The 18,614-nt window shown below is 45.8% G+C and overlaps 8 non-coding genes across 8 annotated transcripts; all 8 read left to right on the top strand.

Annotated features, from left to right (window-relative positions):
• The first annotated feature begins 1,100 nt into the window (after positions 1-1,100).
• LOC130331231 (U2 spliceosomal RNA) lies at positions 1,101-1,291 on the top strand. Its single transcript, XR_008874172.1, has one exon. It is a non-coding gene; the product is annotated as a U2 spliceosomal RNA (small nuclear RNA).
• A 2,087-nt stretch (positions 1,292-3,378) lies between these two features.
• Positions 3,379-3,569, top strand: LOC130331229 (U2 spliceosomal RNA). Its single transcript, XR_008874170.1, has one exon. It is a non-coding gene; the product is annotated as a U2 spliceosomal RNA (small nuclear RNA).
• Positions 3,570-5,659: 2,090 nt separating this feature from the next.
• Positions 5,660-5,850, top strand: LOC130331228 (U2 spliceosomal RNA). The gene has a single exon (XR_008874169.1). It is a non-coding gene; the product is annotated as a U2 spliceosomal RNA (small nuclear RNA).
• A 2,074-nt stretch (positions 5,851-7,924) lies between these two features.
• Positions 7,925-8,115, top strand: LOC130331227 (U2 spliceosomal RNA). The gene has a single exon (XR_008874168.1). It is a non-coding gene; the product is annotated as a U2 spliceosomal RNA (small nuclear RNA).
• Positions 8,116-10,198: 2,083 nt separating this feature from the next.
• LOC130331226 (U2 spliceosomal RNA) lies at positions 10,199-10,389 on the top strand. Its single transcript, XR_008874167.1, has one exon. It is a non-coding gene; the product is annotated as a U2 spliceosomal RNA (small nuclear RNA).
• A 2,082-nt stretch (positions 10,390-12,471) lies between these two features.
• Positions 12,472-12,662, top strand: LOC130331225 (U2 spliceosomal RNA). Its single transcript, XR_008874166.1, has one exon. It is a non-coding gene; the product is annotated as a U2 spliceosomal RNA (small nuclear RNA).
• A 2,104-nt stretch (positions 12,663-14,766) lies between these two features.
• On the top strand, positions 14,767-14,957 carry LOC130331223 (U2 spliceosomal RNA). Its single transcript, XR_008874165.1, has one exon. It is a non-coding gene; the product is annotated as a U2 spliceosomal RNA (small nuclear RNA).
• A 2,087-nt stretch (positions 14,958-17,044) lies between these two features.
• On the top strand, positions 17,045-17,235 carry LOC130331222 (U2 spliceosomal RNA). Its single transcript, XR_008874164.1, has one exon. It is a non-coding gene; the product is annotated as a U2 spliceosomal RNA (small nuclear RNA).
• Positions 17,236-18,614: the final 1,379 nt, after the last annotated feature.

Here is an 18,614-nt window from a genome sequence, read left to right as displayed (position 1 = left end):
TATTGAATAAGCATTGCTGCACTGATGGGGTATGCATTAGACGAAAAAAAAGAAGAAAAAGAAGAATAATACGCCCAGAAAAGAGGCGAAAAGGAGAAAAACGTAAAAAAACGTGAAAAAAAAGTAAGAGGAAGAGAAGGGAAAAAAAGGTGGAAATGGGTTTAAAAGTGATTTCGGCTGAGAAATATATATATATATATATATATATATATATATATATATATATACGCGCACACACACACATATATATAAACGTATTCTCCGTTGAGATATTGCAGCCGCTGCTGTGTCCAGGCCCAGGAGCCTTAGCACTGTGCTGTGATGTCACTCAATACCACTGACATCACTAGGTGTAAACAACATCTCTCCTTTGCTGTGTATGTGACTATGGAGCTGTTTGGTGATGTCGTCTATTATGGCCTTCATAGAAGCAACAGGAGATTGTTGCATCCATCTAGAACCCTCAGAACTACAGTGCTATGATGTCACTCACTTCCACAGGCCTTGCAGAGTGTAAACAACAACAACCCAGCTTTGTTGTGTATGTAACCATAGGGATTTGTGATGTCACCTAGAACCTTCACAGCAGCGACAGCTTTATGAGGAGCATCAGCACTGCTCTGCCTGAGCAGAACCATCACCGCCATAGGTTGTCAAATAACCCGGGTTTAACCCACACAGGTAAGTCCAATGGGGTGCAGGCATGTCCTCTATGCTTACAGCTTCCCGTGGGTGTTGGTTTGATACCGTTTGGGGACAGCCAAGGAGGCATCTGCAGGCAACAAAGGTAGGTGTGTGCTTGTGTGTGTGTTTCCTATGCAGATCCTAAGCCCAGTGTCACATGCAAGTAGGAGGAGTAAGAAGGGTTCCTGGCAAATCCGGGTTATGGATTGCATTTAAAAAGGCCCCGTGGGAGTGCAATGGGCCCCTGTCTTGCTGCTTAGCAATAATGGTATGGGTTTAGGTTCTGCTGTGTGTACTGGTGGTTGACTGCCCCCCAGCCCAGAGTGTGCATGGAAAATTGTCTGGCAGCCTCCCTGACAGCAAGCAGTGATAGTGCCCATGAAGGGGACCTTGTTGGGCCCGCCCCTTTCACGGTTATCGCTTCTCGGCCTTTTGGCTAAGATCAAGTGTAGTATCTGTTCTTATCAGTTTAATATCTGATACGTCCCCTATCTGGGGACCATATATTAAATGGATTTTTGAGAACGGGGGCCGATTTCGAAGCTTGCTTCCGTCGCCCTATGCATTGACCCGATATGGCAGTATCTTCGGGTACAGTGCACCACCCCCTTACAGGGTTAAAAAGAAAGATTCCTACTTTCATTGCTACCTGCTTGCTGGCTAGCCAGCTAGCCAGCCCTGTGGGCCTTGCTGCTGCTGCAGCCAAAAAACAAAAGGTGGTGCTGCTGCTGCTGCTGCTTCTGCTGCTTCTGCTTGTGTCTGGCCGCTGTTGGAGCGTCCAGGCACAGGACTTCTGCTGCTGCTGACTAAATGGCCTCCTTAATTGGATCATTTGAGTAGCCAGCACACCTGTGCAGGTAGGGCATGACATGATAGGCAGCTGCCTTGATAGCGGGTGGGTGCTGAATGTTCCTAATTGACAAAATAAGATTAATGCTTATGAAGAAATATAAAATCTCATCCCTTCCCCAATATCGCGCCACACCCCTACCCCTTAATTCCCTGGTTGAACTTGATGGACATATGTCTTTTTTCGACCGTACTAACTATGTAACTATGTAACATAACATGGGGGGGGGGTCTCCTGGCTGTTCACACAGGTGTGTCATTGCTGTACATTGACCATGCATTGCTTCTGTGGTATTGCAAAGGCAAAGACAAATGCTTCCAGCCATCCATTGCACTAATGGATTGGTCATCAGCTGGCTGTCTATGTCCCGCATCAATATAGACCAAAGTACAGAGGGTTAGGCTATGCTATTGTGCACCTACCTGATGCATCAGAAGGTGCGAGGCCCTTGCTAAATTCTGTGCACAGACTTTGAGATCTATACTTTAGACTGTATCTAAACCTGCTCCAACATGGACTGACATTCTGGCCTACTTTCAGCCGATGCGACTTGTCTGTCGCTGAACAGTCGCTTTTTATGTATTCAGCACCTATGTATAATGTTGTAAAAATGCTCTAGAAGCTAAAGTCGCAGAAATGTCACACATATTTGGCCTGCAACTTTCTGTGCGACAAATTCAGACAGGAAAAATCAGTATAAATCCTTAGAAAATTATCCCCCAGTGTCTCCATCTGCTGGCGGTATTGAATAAGCATTGCTGCACTGATGGGGTATGCATTAGACGAAAAAAAAGAAGAAAAAGAAGAATAATACGCCCAGAAAAGAGGCGAAAAGGAGAAAAACGTAAAAAAACGTGAAAAAAAAGTAAGAGGAAGAGAAGGGAAAAAAAGGTGGAAATGGGTTTAAAAGTGATTTCGGCGGAGAAATATATATATATATATATATATATATATATATATATATATATATACGCGCACACACACACATATATATAAACGTATTCTCCGTTGAGATATTGCAGCCGCTGCTGTGTCCAGGCCCAGGAGCCTTAGCACTGTGCTGTGATGTCACTCAATACCACTGACATCACTAGGTGTAAACAACATCTCTCCTTTGCTGTGTATGTGACTATGGAGCTGTTTGGTGATGTCGTCTATTATGGCCTTCATAGAAGCAACAGGAGATTGTTGCATCCATCTAGAACCCTCAGAACTACAGTGCTATGATGTCACTCACTTCCACAGGCCTTGCAGAGTGTAAACAACAACAACCCAGCTTTGTTGTGTATGTAACCATAGGGATTTGTGATGTCACCTAGAACCTTCACAGCAGCGACAGCTTTATGAGGAGCATCAGCACTGCTCTGCCTGAGCAGAACCATCACCGCCATAGGTTGTCAAATAACCCGGGTTTAACCCACACAGGTAAGTCCAATGGGGTGCAGGCATGTCCTCTATGCTTACAGCTTCCCGTGGGTGTTGGTTTGATACCGTTTGGGGACAGCCAAGGAGGCATCTGCAGGCAACAAAGGTAGGTGTGTGCTTGTGTGTGTGTTTCCTATGCAGATCCTAAGCCCAGTGTCACATGCAAGTAGGAGGAGTAAGAAGGGTTCCTGGCAAATCCGGGTTATGGATTGCATTTAAAAAGGCCCCGTGGGAGTGCAATGGGCCCCTGTCTTGCTGCTTAGCAATAATGGTATGGGTTTAGGTTCTGCTGTGTGTACTGGTGGTTGACTGCCCCCCAGCCCAGAGTGTGCATGGAAAATTGTCTGGCAGCCTCCCTGACAGCAAGCAGTGATAGTGCCCATGAAGGGGACCTTGTTGGGCCCGCCCCTTTCACGGTTATCGCTTCTCGGCCTTTTGGCTAAGATCAAGTGTAGTATCTGTTCTTATCAGTTTAATATCTGATACGTCCCCTATCTGGGGACCATATATTAAATGGATTTTTGAGAACGGGGGCCGATTTCGAAGCTTGCTTCCGTCGCCCTATGCATTGACCCGATATGGCAGTATCTTCGGGTACAGTGCACCACCCCCTTACAGGGTTAAAAAGAAAGATTCCTACTTTCATTGCTACCTGCTTGCTGGCTAGCCAGCTAGCCAGCCCTGTGGGCCTTGCTGCTGCTGCAGCCAAAAAACAAAAGGTGGTGCTGCTGCTGCTGCTGCTTCTGCTGCTTCTGCTTGTGTCTGGCCGCTGTTGGAGCGTCCAGGCACAGGACTTCTGCTGCTGCTGACTAAATGGCCTCCTTAATTGGATCATTTGAGTAGCCAGCACACCTGTGCAGGTAGGGCATGACATGATAGGCAGCTGCCTTGATAGCGGGTGGGTGCTGAATGTTCCTAATTGACAAAATAAGATTAATGCTTATGAAGAAATATAAAATCTCATCCCTTCCCCAATATCGCGCCACACCCCTACCCCTTAATTCCCTGGTTGAACTTGATGGACATATGTCTTTTTTCGACCGTACTAACTATGTAACTATGTAACATAACATGGGGGGGGGGGTCTCCTGGCTGTTCACACAGGTGTGTCATTGCTGTACATTGACCATGCATTGCTTCTGTGGTATTGCAAAGGCAAAGACAAATGCTTCCAGCCATCCATTGCACTAATGGATTGGTCATCAGCTGGCTGTCTATGTCCCGCATCAATATAGACCAAAGTACAGAGGGTTAGGCTATGCTATTGTGCACCTACCTGATGCATCAGAAGGTGCGAGGCCCTTGCTAAATTCTGTGCACAGACTTTGAGATCTATACTTTAGACTGTATCTAAACCTGCTCCAACATGGACTGACATTCTGGCCTACTTTCAGCCGATGCGACTTGTCTGTCGCTGAACAGTCGCTTTTTATGTATTCAGCACCTATGTATAATGTTGTAAAAATGCTCTAGAAGCTAAAGTCGCAGAAATGTCACACATATTTGGCCTGCAACTTTCTGTGCGACAAATTCAGACAGGAAAAATCAGTATAAATCCTTAGAAAATTATCCCCCAGTGTCTCCATCTGCTGGCGGTATTGAATAAGCATTGCTGCACTGATGGGGTATGCATTAGACGAAAAAAAAGAAGAAAAAGAAGAATAATACGCCCAGAAAAGAGGCGAAAAGGAGAAAAACGTAAAAAAACGTGAAAAAAAAGTAAGAGGAAGAGAAGGGAAAAAAAGGTGGAAATGGGTTTAAAAGTGATTTCGGCGGAGAAATATATATATATATATATATATATATATATATATATATATATATATACGCGCACACACACACATATATATAAACGTATTCTCCGTTGAGATATTGCAGCCGCTGCTGTGTCCAGGCCCAGGAGCCTTAGCACTGTGCTGTGATGTCACTCAATACCACTGACATCACTAGGTGTAAACAACATCTCTCCTTTGCTGTGTATGTGACTATGGAGCTGTTTGGTGATGTCGTCTATTATGGCCTTCATAGAAGCAACAGGAGATTGTTGCATCCATCTAGAACCCTCAGAACTACAGTGCTATGATGTCACTCACTTCCACAGGCCTTGCAGAGTGTAAACAACAACAACCCAGCTTTGTTGTGTATGTAACCATAGGGATTTGTGATGTCACCTAGAACCTTCACAGCAGCGACAGCTTTATGAGGAGCATCAGCACTGCTCTGCCTGAGCAGAACCATCACCGCCATAGGTTGTCAAATAACCCGGGTTTAACCCACACAGGTAAGTCCAATGGGGTGCAGGCATGTCCTCTATGCTTACAGCTTCCCGTGGGTGTTGGTTTGATACCGTTTGGGGACAGCCAAGGAGGCATCTGCAGGCAACAAAGGTAGGTGTGTGCTTGTGTGTGTGTTTCCTATGCAGATCCTAAGCCCAGTGTCACATGCAAGTAGGAGGAGTAAGAAGGGTTCCTGGCAAATCCGGGTTATGGATTGCATTTAAAAAGGCCCCGTGGGAGTGCAATGGGCCCCTGTCTTGCTGCTTAGCAATAATGGTATGGGTTTAGGTTCTGCTGTGTGTACTGGTGGTTGACTGCCCCCCAGCCCAGAGTGTGCATGGAAAATTGTCTGGCAGCCTCCCTGACAGCAAGCAGTGATAGTGCCCATGAAGGGGACCTTGTTGGGCCCGCCCCTTTCACGGTTATCGCTTCTCGGCCTTTTGGCTAAGATCAAGTGTAGTATCTGTTCTTATCAGTTTAATATCTGATACGTCCCCTATCTGGGGACCATATATTAAATGGATTTTTGAGAACGGGGGCCGATTTCGAAGCTTGCTTCCGTCGCCCTATGCATTGACCCGATATGGCAGTATCTTCGGGTACAGTGCACCACCCCCTTACAGGGTTAAAAAGAAAGATTCCTACTTTCATTGCTACCTGCTTGCTGGCTAGCCAGCTAGCCAGCCCTGTGGGCCTTGCTGCTGCTGCAGCCAAAAAACAAAAGGTGGTGCTGCTGCTGCTGCTTCTGCTGCTTCTGCTTGTGTCTGGCCGCTGTTGGAGCGTCCAGGCACAGGACTTCTGCTGCTGCTGACTAAATGGCCTCCTTAATTGGATCATTTGAGTAGCCAGCACACCTGTGCAGGTAGGGCATGACATGATAGGCAGCTGCCTTGATAGCGGGTGGGTGCTGAATGTTCCTAATTGACAAAATAAGATTAATGCTTATGAAGAAATATAAAATCTCATCCCTTCCCCAATATCGCGCCACACCCCTACCCCTTAATTCCCTGGTTGAACTTGATGGACATATGTCTTTTTTCGACCGTACTAACTATGTAACTATGTAACATAACATGGGGGGGGGGTCTCCTGGCTGTTCACACAGGTGTGTCATTGCTGTACATTGACCATGCATTGCTTCTGTGGTATTGCAAAGGCAAAGACAAATGCTTCCAGCCATCCATTGCACTAATGGATTGGTCATCAGCTGGCTGTCTATGTCCCGCATCAATATAGACCAAAGTACAGAGGGTTAGGCTATGCTATTGTGCACCTACCTGATGCATCAGAAGGTGCGAGGCCCTTGCTAAATTCTGTGCACAGACTTTGAGATCTATACTTTAGACTGTATCTAAACCTGCTCCAACATGGACTGACATTCTGGCCTACTTTCAGCCGATGCGACTTGTCTGTCGCTGAACAGTCGCTTTTTATGTATTCAGCACCTATGTATAATGTTGTAAAAATGCTCTAGAAGCTAAAGTCGCAGAAATGTCACACATATTTGGCCTGCAACTTTCTGTGAGACAAATTCAGACAGGAAAAATCAGTATAAATCCTTAGAAAATTATCCCCCAGTGTCTCCATCTGCTGGCGGTATTGAATAAGCATTGCTGCACTGATGGGGTATGCATTAGACGAAAAAAAAGAAGAAAAAGAAGAATAATACGCCCAGAAAAGAGGCGAAAAGGAGAAAAACGTAAAAAAACGTGAAAAAAAAGTAAGAGGAAGAGAAGGGAAAAAAAGGTGGAAATGGGTTTAAAAGTGATTTCGGCGGAGAAATATATATATATATATATATATATATATATATATACGCGCACACACACACATATATATAAACGTATTCTCCGTTGAGATATTGCAGCCGCTGCTGTGTCCAGGCCCAGGAGCCTTAGCACTGTGCTGTGATGTCACTCAATACCACTGACATCACTAGGTGTAAACAACATCTCTCCTTTGCTGTGTATGTGACTATGGAGCTGTTTGGTGATGTCGTCTATTATGGCCTTCATAGAAGCAACAGGAGATTGTTGCATCCATCTAGAACCCTCAGAACTACAGTGCTATGATGTCACTCACTTCCACAGGCCTTGCAGAGTGTAAACAACAACAACCCAGCTTTGTTGTGTATGTAACCATAGGGATTTGTGATGTCACCTAGAACCTTCACAGCAGCGACAGCTTTATGAGGAGCATCAGCACTGCTCTGCCTGAGCAGAACCATCACCGCCATAGGTTGTCAAATAACCCGGGTTTAACCCACACAGGTAAGTCCAATGGGGTGCAGGCATGTCCTCTATGCTTACAGCTTCCCGTGGGTGTTGGTTTGATACCGTTTGGGGACAGCCAAGGAGGCATCTGCAGGCAACAAAGGTAGGTGTGTGCTTGTGTGTGTGTTTCCTATGCAGATCCTAAGCCCAGTGTCACATGCAAGTAGGAGGAGTAAGAAGGGTTCCTGGCAAATCCGGGTTATGGATTGCATTTAAAAAGGCCCCGTGGGAGTGCAATGGGCCCCTGTCTTGCTGCTTAGCAATAATGGTATGGGTTTAGGTTCTGCTGTGTGTACTGGTGGTTGACTGCCCCCCAGCCCAGAGTGTGCATGGAAAATTGTCTGGCAGCCTCCCTGACAGCAAGCAGTGATAGTGCCCATGAAGGGGACCTTGTTGGGCCCGCCCCTTTCACGGTTATCGCTTCTCGGCCTTTTGGCTAAGATCAAGTGTAGTATCTGTTCTTATCAGTTTAATATCTGATACGTCCCCTATCTGGGGACCATATATTAAATGGATTTTTGAGAACGGGGGCCGATTTCGAAGCTTGCTTCCGTCGCCCTATGCATTGACCCGATATGGCAGTATCTTCGGGTACAGTGCACCACCCCCTTACAGGGTTAAAAAGAAAGATTCCTACTTTCATTGCTACCTGCTTGCTGGCTAGCCAGCTAGCCAGCCCTGTGGGCCTTGCTGCTGCTGCAGCCAAAAAACAAAAGGTGGTGCTGCTGCTGCTGCTGCTTCTGCTGCTTCTGCTTGTGTCTGGCCGCTGTTGGAGCGTCCAGGCACAGGACTTCTGCTGCTGCTGACTAAATGGCCTCCTTAATTGGATCATTTGAGTAGCCAGCACACCTGTGCAGGTAGGGCATGACATGATAGGCAGCTGCCTTGATAGCGGGTGGGTGCTGAATGTTCCTAATTGACAAAATAAGATTAATGCTTATGAAGAAATATAAAATCTCATCCCTTCCCCAATATCGCGCCACACCCCTACCCCTTAATTCCCTGGTTGAACTTGATGGACATATGTCTTTTTTCGACCGTACTAACTATGTAACTATGTAACATAACATGGGGGGGGGGTCTCCTGGCTGTTCACACAGGTGTGTCATTGCTGTACATTGACCATGCATTGCTTCTGTGGTATTGCAAAGGCAAAGACAAATGCTTCCAGCCATCCATTGCACTAATGGATTGGTCATCAGCTGGCTGTCTATGTCCCGCATCAATATAGACCAAAGTACAGAGGGTTAGGCTATGCTATTGTGCACCTACCTGATGCATCAGAAGGTGCGAGGCCCTTGCTAAATTCTGTGCACAGACTTTGAGATCTATACTTTAGACTGTATCTAAACCTGCTCCAACATGGACTGACATTCTGGCCTACTTTCAGCCGATGCGACTTGTCTGTCGCTGAACAGTCGCTTTTTATGTATTCAGCACCTATGTATAATGTTGTAAAAATGCTCTAGAAGCTAAAGTCGCAGAAATGTCACACATATTTGGCCTGCAACTTTCTGTGCGACAAATTCAGACAGGAAAAATCAGTATAAATCCTTAGAAAATTATCCCCCAGTGTCTCCATCTGCTGGCGGTATTGAATAAAAGCATTGCTGCACTGATGGGGTATGCATTAGACGAAAAAAAAGAAGAAAAAGAAGAATAATACGCCCAGAAAAGAGGCGAAAAGGAGAAAAACGTAAAAAAACGTGAAAAAAAAGTAAGAGGAAGAGAAGGGAAAAAAAGGTGGAAATGGGTTTAAAAGTGATTTCGGCGGAGAAATATATATATATATATATATATATATATATATATATATACGCGCACACACACACATATATATAAACGTATTCTCCGTTGAGATATTGCAGCCGCTGCTGTGTCCAGGCCCAGGAGCCTTAGCACTGTGCTGTGATGTCACTCAATACCACTGACATCACTAGGTGTAAACAACATCTCTCCTTTGCTGTGTATGTGACTATGGAGCTGTTTGGTGATGTCGTCTATTATGGCCTTCATAGAAGCAACAGGAGATTGTTGCATCCATCTAGAACCCTCAGAACTACAGTGCTATGATGTCACTCACTTCCACAGGCCTTGCAGAGTGTAAACAACAACAACCCAGCTTTGTTGTGTATGTAACCATAGGGATTTGTGATGTCACCTAGAACCTTCACAGCAGCGACAGCTTTATGAGGAGCATCAGCACTGCTCTGCCTGAGCAGAACCATCACCGCCATAGGTTGTCAAATAACCCGGGTTTAACCCACACAGGTAAGTCCAATGGGGTGCAGGCATGTCCTCTATGCTTACAGCTTCCCGTGGGTGTTGGTTTGATACCGTTTGGGGACAGCCAAGGAGGCATCTGCAGGCAACAAAGGTAGGTGTGTGCTTGTGTGTGTGTTTCCTATGCAGATCCTAAGCCCAGTGTCACATGCAAGTAGGAGGAGTAAGAAGGGTTCCTGGCAAATCCGGGTTATGGATTGCATTTAAAAAGGCCCCGTGGGAGTGCAATGGGCCCCTGTCTTGCTGCTTAGCAATAATGGTATGGGTTTAGGTTCTGCTGTGTGTACTGGTGGTTGACTGCCCCCCAGCCCAGAGTGTGCATGGAAAATTGTCTGGCAGCCTCCCTGACAGCAAGCAGTGATAGTGCCCATGAAGGGGACCTTGTTGGGCCCGCCCCTTTCACGGTTATCGCTTCTCGGCCTTTTGGCTAAGATCAAGTGTAGTATCTGTTCTTATCAGTTTAATATCTGATACGTCCCCTATCTGGGGACCATATATTAAATGGATTTTTGAGAACGGGGGCCGATTTCGAAGCTTGCTTCCGTCGCCCTATGCATTGACCCGATATGGCAGTATCTTCGGGTACAGTGCACCACCCCCTTACAGGGTTAAAAAGAAAGATTCCTACTTTCATTGCTACCTGCTTGCTGGCTAGCCAGCTAGCCAGCCCTGTGGGCCTTGCTGCTGCTGCAGCCAAAAAACAAAAGGTGGTGCTGCTGCTGCTGCTTCTGCTGCTTCTGCTTGTGTCTGGCCGCTGTTGGAGCGTCCAGGCACAGGACTTCTGCTGCTGCTGACTAAATGGCCTCCTTAATTGGATCATTTGAGTAGCCAGCACACCTGTGCAGGTAGGGCATGACATGATAGGCAGCTGCCTTGATAGCGGGTGGGTGCTGAATGTTCCTAATTGACAAAATAAGATTAATGCTTATGAAGAAATATAAAATCTCATCCCTTCCCCAATATCGCGCCACACCCCTACCCCTTAATTCCCTGGTTGAACTTGATGGACATATGTCTTTTTTCGACCGTACTAACTATGTAACTATGTAACATAACATGGGGGGGGGGTCTCCTGGCTGTTCACACAGGTGTGTCATTGCTGTACATTGACCATGCATTGCTTCTGTGGTATTGCAAAGGCAAAGACAAATGCTTCCAGCCATCCATTGCACTAATGGATTGGTCATCAGCTGGCTGTCTATGTCCCGCATCAATATAGACCAAAGTACAGAGGGTTAGGCTATGCTATTGTGCACCTACCTGATGCATCAGAAGGTGCGAGGCCCTTGCTAAATTCTGTGCACAGACTTTGAGATCTATACTTTAGACTGTATCTAAACCTGCTCCAACATGGACTGACATTCTGGCCTACTTTCAGCCGATGCGACTTGTCTGTCGCTGAACAGTCGCTTTTTATGTATTCAGCACCTATGTATAATGTTGTAAAAATGCTCTAGAAGCTAAAGTCGCAGAAATGTCACACATATTTGGCCTGCAACTTTCTGTGCGACAAATTCAGACAGGAAAAATCAGTATAAATCCTTAGAAAATTATCCCCCAGTGTCTCCATCTGCTGGCGGTATTGAATAAGCATTGCTGCACTGATGGGGTATGCATTAGACGAAAAAAAAGAAGAAAAAGAAGAATAATACGCCCAGAAAAGAGGCGAAAAGGAGAAAAACGTAAAAAAACGTGAAAAAAAAGTAAGAGGAAGAGAAGGGAAAAAAAGGTGGAAATGGGTTTAAAAGTGATTTCGGCGGAGAAATATATATATATATATATATATATATATATATATATATATATACGCGCACACACACACATATATATAAACGTATTCTCCGTTGAGATATTGCAGCCGCTGCTGTGTCCAGGCCCAGGAGCCTTAGCACTGTGCTGTGATGTCACTCAATACCACTGACATCACTAGGTGTAAACAACATCTCTCCTTTGCTGTGTATGTGACTATGGAGCTGTTTGGTGATGTCGTCTATTATGGCCTTCATAGAAGCAACAGGAGATTGTTGCATCCATCTAGAACCCTCAGAACTACAGTGCTATGATGTCACTCACTTCCACAGGCCTTGCAGAGTGTAAACAACAACAACCCAGCTTTGTTGTGTATGTAACCATAGGGATTTGTGATGTCACCTAGAACCTTCACAGCAGCGACAGCTTTATGAGGAGCATCAGCACTGCTCTGCCTGAGCAGAACCATCACCGCCATAGGTTGTCAAATAACCCGGGTTTAACCCACACAGGTAAGTCCAATGGGGTGCAGGCATGTCCTCTATGCTTACAGCTTCCCGTGGGTGTTGGTTTGATACCGTTTGGGGACAGCCAAGGAGGCATCTGCAGGCAACAAAGGTAGGTGTGTGCTTGTGTGTGTGTTTCCTATGCAGATCCTAAGCCCAGTGTCACATGCAAGTAGGAGGAGTAAGAAGGGTTCCTGGCAAATCCGGGTTATGGATTGCATTTAAAAAGGCCCCGTGGGAGTGCAATGGGCCCCTGTCTTGCTGCTTAGCAATAATGGTATGGGTTTAGGTTCTGCTGTGTGTACTGGTGGTTGACTGCCCCCCAGCCCAGAGTGTGCATGGAAAATTGTCTGGCAGCCTCCCTGACAGCAAGCAGTGATAGTGCCCATGAAGGGGACCTTGTTGGGCCCGCCCCTTTCACGGTTATCGCTTCTCGGCCTTTTGGCTAAGATCAAGTGTAGTATCTGTTCTTATCAGTTTAATATCTGATACGTCCCCTATCTGGGGACCATATATTAAATGGATTTTTGAGAACGGGGGCCGATTTCGAAGCTTGCTTCCGTCGCCCTATGCATTGACCCGATATGGCAGTATCTTCGGGTACAGTGCACCACCCCCTTACAGGGTTAAAAAGAAAGATTCCTACTTTCATTGCTACCTGCTTGCTGGCTAGCCAGCTAGCCAGCCCTGTGGGCCTTGCTGCTGCTGCAGCCAAAAAACAAAAGGTGGTGCTGCTGCTGCTGCTTCTGCTGCTTCTGCTTGTGTCTGGCCGCTGTTGGAGCGTCCAGGCACAGGACTTCTGCTGCTGCTGACTAAATGGCCTCCTTAATTGGATCATTTGAGTAGCCAGCACACCTGTGCAGGTAGGGCATGACATGATAGGCAGCTGCCTTGATAGCGGGTGGGTGCTGAATGTTCCTAATTGACAAAATAAGATTAATGCTTATGAAGAAATATAAAATCTCATCCCTTCCCCAATATCGCGCCACACCCCTACCCCTTAATTCCCTGGTTGAACTTGATGGACATATGTCTTTTTTCGACCGTACTAACTATGTAACTATGTAACATAACATGGGGGGGGGGTCTCCTGGCTGTTCACACAGGTGTGTCATTGCTGTACATTGACCATGCATTGCTTCTGTGGTATTGCAAAGGCAAAGACAAATGCTTCCAGCCATCCATTGCACTAATGGATTGGTCATCAGCTGGCTGTCTATGTCCCGCATCAATATAGACCAAAGTACAGAGGGTTAGGCTATGCTATTGTGCACCTACCTGATGCATCAGAAGGTGCGAGGCCCTTGCTAAATTCTGTGCACAGACTTTGAGATCTATACTTTAGACTGTATCTAAACCTGCTCCAACATGGACTGACATTCTGGCCTACTTTCAGCCGATGCGACTTGTCTGTCGCTGAACAGTCGCTTTTTATGTATTCAGCACCTATGTATAATGTTGTAAAAATGCTCTAGAAGCTAAAGTCGCAGAAATGTCACACATATTTGGCCTGCAACTTTCTGTGCGACAAATTCAGACAGGAAAAATCAGTATAAATCCTTAGAAAATTATCCCCCAGTGTCTCCATCTGCTGGCGGTATTGAATAAGCATTGCTGCACTGATGGGGTATGCATTAGACGAAAAAAAAGAAGAAAAAGAAGAATAATACGCCCAGAAAAGAGGCGAAAAGGAGAAAAACGTAAAAAAACGTGAAAAAAAAGTAAGAGGAAGAGAAGGGAAAAAAAGGTGGAAATGGGTTTAAAAGTGATTTCGGCGGAGAAATATATATATATATATATATATATATATATATATATATATATATATATATATATATATATATATACGCGCACACACACACATATATATAAACGTATTCTCCGTTGAGATATTGCAGCCGCTGCTGTGTCCAGGCCCAGGAGCCTTAGCACTGTGCTGTGATGTCACTCAATACCACTGACATCACTAGGTGTAAACAACATCTCTCCTTTGCTGTGTATGTGACTATGGAGCTGTTTGGTGATGTCGTCTATTATGGCCTTCATAGAAGCAACAGGAGATTGTTGCATCCATCTAGAACCCTCAGAACTACAGTGCTATGATGTCACTCACTTCCACAGGCCTTGCAGAGTGTAAACAACAACAACCCAGCTTTGTTGTGTATGTAACCATAGGGATTTGTGATGTCACCTAGAACCTTCACAGCAGCGACAGCTTTATGAGGAGCATCAGCACTGCTCTGCCTGAGCAGAACCATCACCGCCATAGGTTGTCAAATAACCCGGGTTTAACCCACACAGGTAAGTCCAATGGGGTGCAGGCATGTCCTCTATGCTTACAGCTTCCCTTGGGTGTTGGTTTGATACCGTTTGGGGACAGCCAAGGAGGCATCTGCAGGCAACAAAGGTAGGTGTGTGCTTGTGTGTGTGTTTCCTATGCAGATCCTAAGCCCAGTGTCACATGCAAGTAGGAGGAGTAAGAAGGGTTCCTGGCAAATCCGGGTTATGGATTGCATTTAAAAAGGCCCCGTGGGAGTGCAATGGGCCCCTGTCTTGCTGCTTAGCAATAATGGTATGGGTTTAGGTTCTGCTGTGTGTACTGGTGGTTGACTGCCCCCCAGCCCAGAGTGTGCATGGAAAATTGTCTGGCAGCCTCCCTGACAGCAAGCAGTGATAGTGCCCATGAAGGGGACCTTGTTGGGCCCGCCCCTTTCACGGTTATCGCTTCTCGGCCTTTTGGCTAAGATCAAGTGTAGTATCTGTTCTTATCAGTTTAATATCTGATACGTCCCCTATCTGGGGACCATATATTAAATGGATTTTTGAGAACGGGGGCCGATTTCGAAGCTTGCTTCCGTCGCCCTATGCATTGACCCGATATGGCAGTATCTTCGGGTACAGTGCACCACCCCCTTACAGGGTTAAAAAGAAAGATTCCTACTTTCATTGCTACCTGCTTGCTGGCTAGCCAGCTAGCCAGCCCTGTGGGCCTTGCTGCTGCTGCAGCCAAAAAACAAAAGGTGGTGCTGCTGCTGCTGCTTCTGCTGCTTCTGCTTGTGTCTGGCCGCTGTTGGAGCGTCCAGGCACAGGACTTTTGCTGCTGCTGACTAAATGGCCTCCTTAATTGGATCATTTGAGTAGCCAGCACACCTGTGCAGGTAGGGCATGACATGATAGGCAGCTGCCTTGATAGCGGGTGGGTGCTGAATGTTCCTAATTGACAAAATAAGATTAATGCTTATGAAGAAATATAAAATCTCATCCCTTCCCCAATATCGCGCCACACCCCTACCCCTTAATTCCCTGGTTGAACTTGATGGACATATGTCTTTTTTCGACCGTACTAACTATGTAACTATGTAACATAACATGGGGGGGGGGGTCTCCTGGCTGTTCACACAGGTGTGTCATTGCTGTACATTGACCATGCATTGCTTCTGTGGTATTGCAAAGGCAAAGACAAATGCTTCCAGCCATCCATTGCACTAATGGATTGGTCATCAGCTGGCTGTCTATGTCCCGCATCAATATAGACCAAAGTACAGAGGGTTAGGCTATGCTATTGTGCACCTACCTGATGCATCAGAAGGTGCGAGGCCCTTGCTAAATTCTGTGCACAGACTTTGAGATCTATACTTTAGACTGTATCTAAACCTGCTCCAACATGGACTGACATTCTGGCCTACTTTCAGCCGATGCGACTTGTCTGTCGCTGAACAGTCGCTTTTTATGTATTCAGCACCTATGTATAATGTTGTAAAAATGCTCTAGAAGCTAAAGTCGCAGAAATGTCACACATATTTGGCCTGCAACTTTCTGTGCGACAAATTCAGACAGGAAAAATCAGTATAAATCCTTAGAAAATTATCCCCCAGTGTCTCCATCTGCTGGCGGTATTGAATAAGCATTGCTGCACTGATGGGGTATGCATTAGACGAAAAAAAAGAAGAAAAAGAAGAATAATACGCCCAGAAAAGAGGCGAAAAGGAGAAAAACGTAAAAAAACGTGAAAAAAAAGTAAGAGGAAGAGAAGGGAAAAAAAGGTGGAAATGGGTTTAAAAGTGATTTCGGCGGAGAAATATATATATATATATATATATATATATATATATATATATATATATACGCGCACACACACACATATATATAAACGTATTCTCCGTTGAGATATTGCAGCCGCTGCTGTGTCCAGGCCCAGGAGCCTTAGCACTGTGCTGTGATGTCACTCAATACCACTGACATCACTAGGTGTAAACAACATCTCTCCTTTGCTGTGTATGTGACTATGGAGCTGTTTGGTGATGTCGTCTATTATGGCCTTCATAGAAGCAACAGGAGATTGTTGCATCCATCTAGAACCCTCAGAACTACAGTGCTATGATGTCACTCACTTCCACAGGCCTTGCAGAGTGTAAACAACAACAACCCAGCTTTGTTGTGTATGTAACCATAGGGATTTGTGATGTCACCTAGAACCTTCACAGCAGCGACAGCTTTATGAGGAGCATCAGCACTGCTCTGCCTGAGCAGAACCATCACCGCCATAGGTTGTCAAATAACCCGGGTTTAACCCACACAGGTAAGTCCAATGGGGTGCAGGCATGTCCTCTATGCTTACAGCTTCCCGTGGGTGTTGGTTTGATACCGTTTGGGGACAGCCAAGGAGGCATCTGCAGGCAACAAAGGTAGGTGTGTGCTTGTGTGTGTGTTTCCTATGCAGATCCTAAGCCCAGTGTCACATGCAAGTAGGAGGAGTAAGAAGGGTTCCTGGCAAATCCGGGTTATGGATTGCATTTAAAAAGGCCCCGTGGGAGTGCAATGGGCCCCTGTCTTGCTGCTTAGCAATAATGGTATGGGTTTAGGTTCTGCTGTGTGTACTGGTGGTTGACTGCCCCCCAGCCCAGAGTGTGCATGGAAAATTGTCTGGCAGCCTCCCTGACAGCAAGCAGTGATAGTGCCCATGAAGGGGACCTTGTTGGGCCCGCCCCTTTCACGGTTATCGCTTCTCGGCCTTTTGGCTAAGATCAAGTGTAGTATCTGTTCTTATCAGTTTAATATCTGATACGTCCCCTATCTGGGGACCATATATTAAATGGATTTTTGAGAACGGGGGCCGATTTCGAAGCTTGCTTCCGTCGCCCTATGCATTGACCCGATATGGCAGTATCTTCGGGTACAGTGCACCACCCCCTTACAGGGTTAAAAAGAAAGATTCCTACTTTCATTGCTACCTGCTTGCTGGCTAGCCAGCTAGCCAGCCCTGTGGGCCTTGCTGCTGCTGCAGCCAAAAAACAAAAGGTGGTGCTGCTGCTGCTGCTTCTGCTGCTTCTGCTTGTGTCTGGCCGCTGTTGGAGCGTCCAGGCACAGGACTTCTGCTGCTGCTGACTAAATGGCCTCCTTAATTGGATCATTTGAGTAGCCAGCACACCTGTGCAGGTAGGGCATGACATGATAGGCAGCTGCCTTGATAGCGGGTGGGTGCTGAATGTTCCTAATTGACAAAATAAGATTAATGCTTATGAAGAAATATAAAATCTCATCCCTTCCCCAATATCGCGCCACACCCCTACCCCTTAATTCCCTGGTTGAACTTGATGGACATATGTCTTTTTTCGACCGTACTAACTATGTAACTATGTAACATAACATGGGGGGGGGGGGTCTCCTGGCTGTTCACACAGGTGTGTCATTGCTGTACATTGACCATGCATTGCTTCTGTGGTATTGCAAAGGCAAAGACAAATGCTTCCAGCCATCCATTGCACTAATGGATTGGTCATCAGCTGGCTGTCTATGTCCCGCATCAATATAGACCAAAGTACAGAGGGTTAGGCTATGCTATTGTGCACCTACCTGATGCATCAGAAGGTGCGAGGCCCTTGCTAAATTCTGTGCACAGACTTTGAGATCTATACTTTAGACTGTATCTAAACCTGCTCCAACATGGACTGACATTCTGGCCTACTTTCAGCCGATGCGACTTGTCTGTCGCTGAACAGTCACTTTTTATGTATTCAGCACCTATGTATAATGTTGTAAAAATGCTCTAGAAGCTAAAGTCGCAGAAATGTCACACATATTTGGCCTGCAACTTTCTGTGCGACAAATTCAGACAGGAAAAATCAGTATAAATCCTTAGAAAATTATCCCCCAGTGTCTCCATCTGCTGGCGGTATTGAATAAGCATTGCTGCACTGATGGGGTATGCATTAGACGAAAAAAAAGAAGAAAAAGAAGAATAATACGCCCAGAAAAGAGGCGAAAAGGAGAAAAACGTAAAAAAACGTGAAAAAAAAGTAAGAGGAAGAGAAGGGAAAAAAAGGTGGAAATGGGTTTAAAAGTGATTTCGGCGGAGAAATATATATATATATATATATATATATATATATATATATATACGCGCACACACACACATATATATAAACGTATTCTCCGTTGAGATATTGCAGCCGCTGCTGTGTCCAGGCCCAGGAGCCTTAGCACTGTGCTGTGATGTCACTCAATACCACTGACATCACTAGGTGTAAACAACATCTCTCCTTTGCTGTGTATGTGACTATGGAGCTGT

This window comes from Hyla sarda, unplaced genomic scaffold, assembly GCF_029499605.1.
Source record: "Hyla sarda isolate aHylSar1 unplaced genomic scaffold, aHylSar1.hap1 scaffold_347, whole genome shotgun sequence".
NCBI classification, from domain to species: domain Eukaryota; kingdom Metazoa; phylum Chordata; class Amphibia; order Anura; family Hylidae; genus Hyla; species Hyla sarda.
Note: the sequence above shows the minus strand (reverse complement) of the source record. Positions and strands in the feature narration are given on the sequence as shown.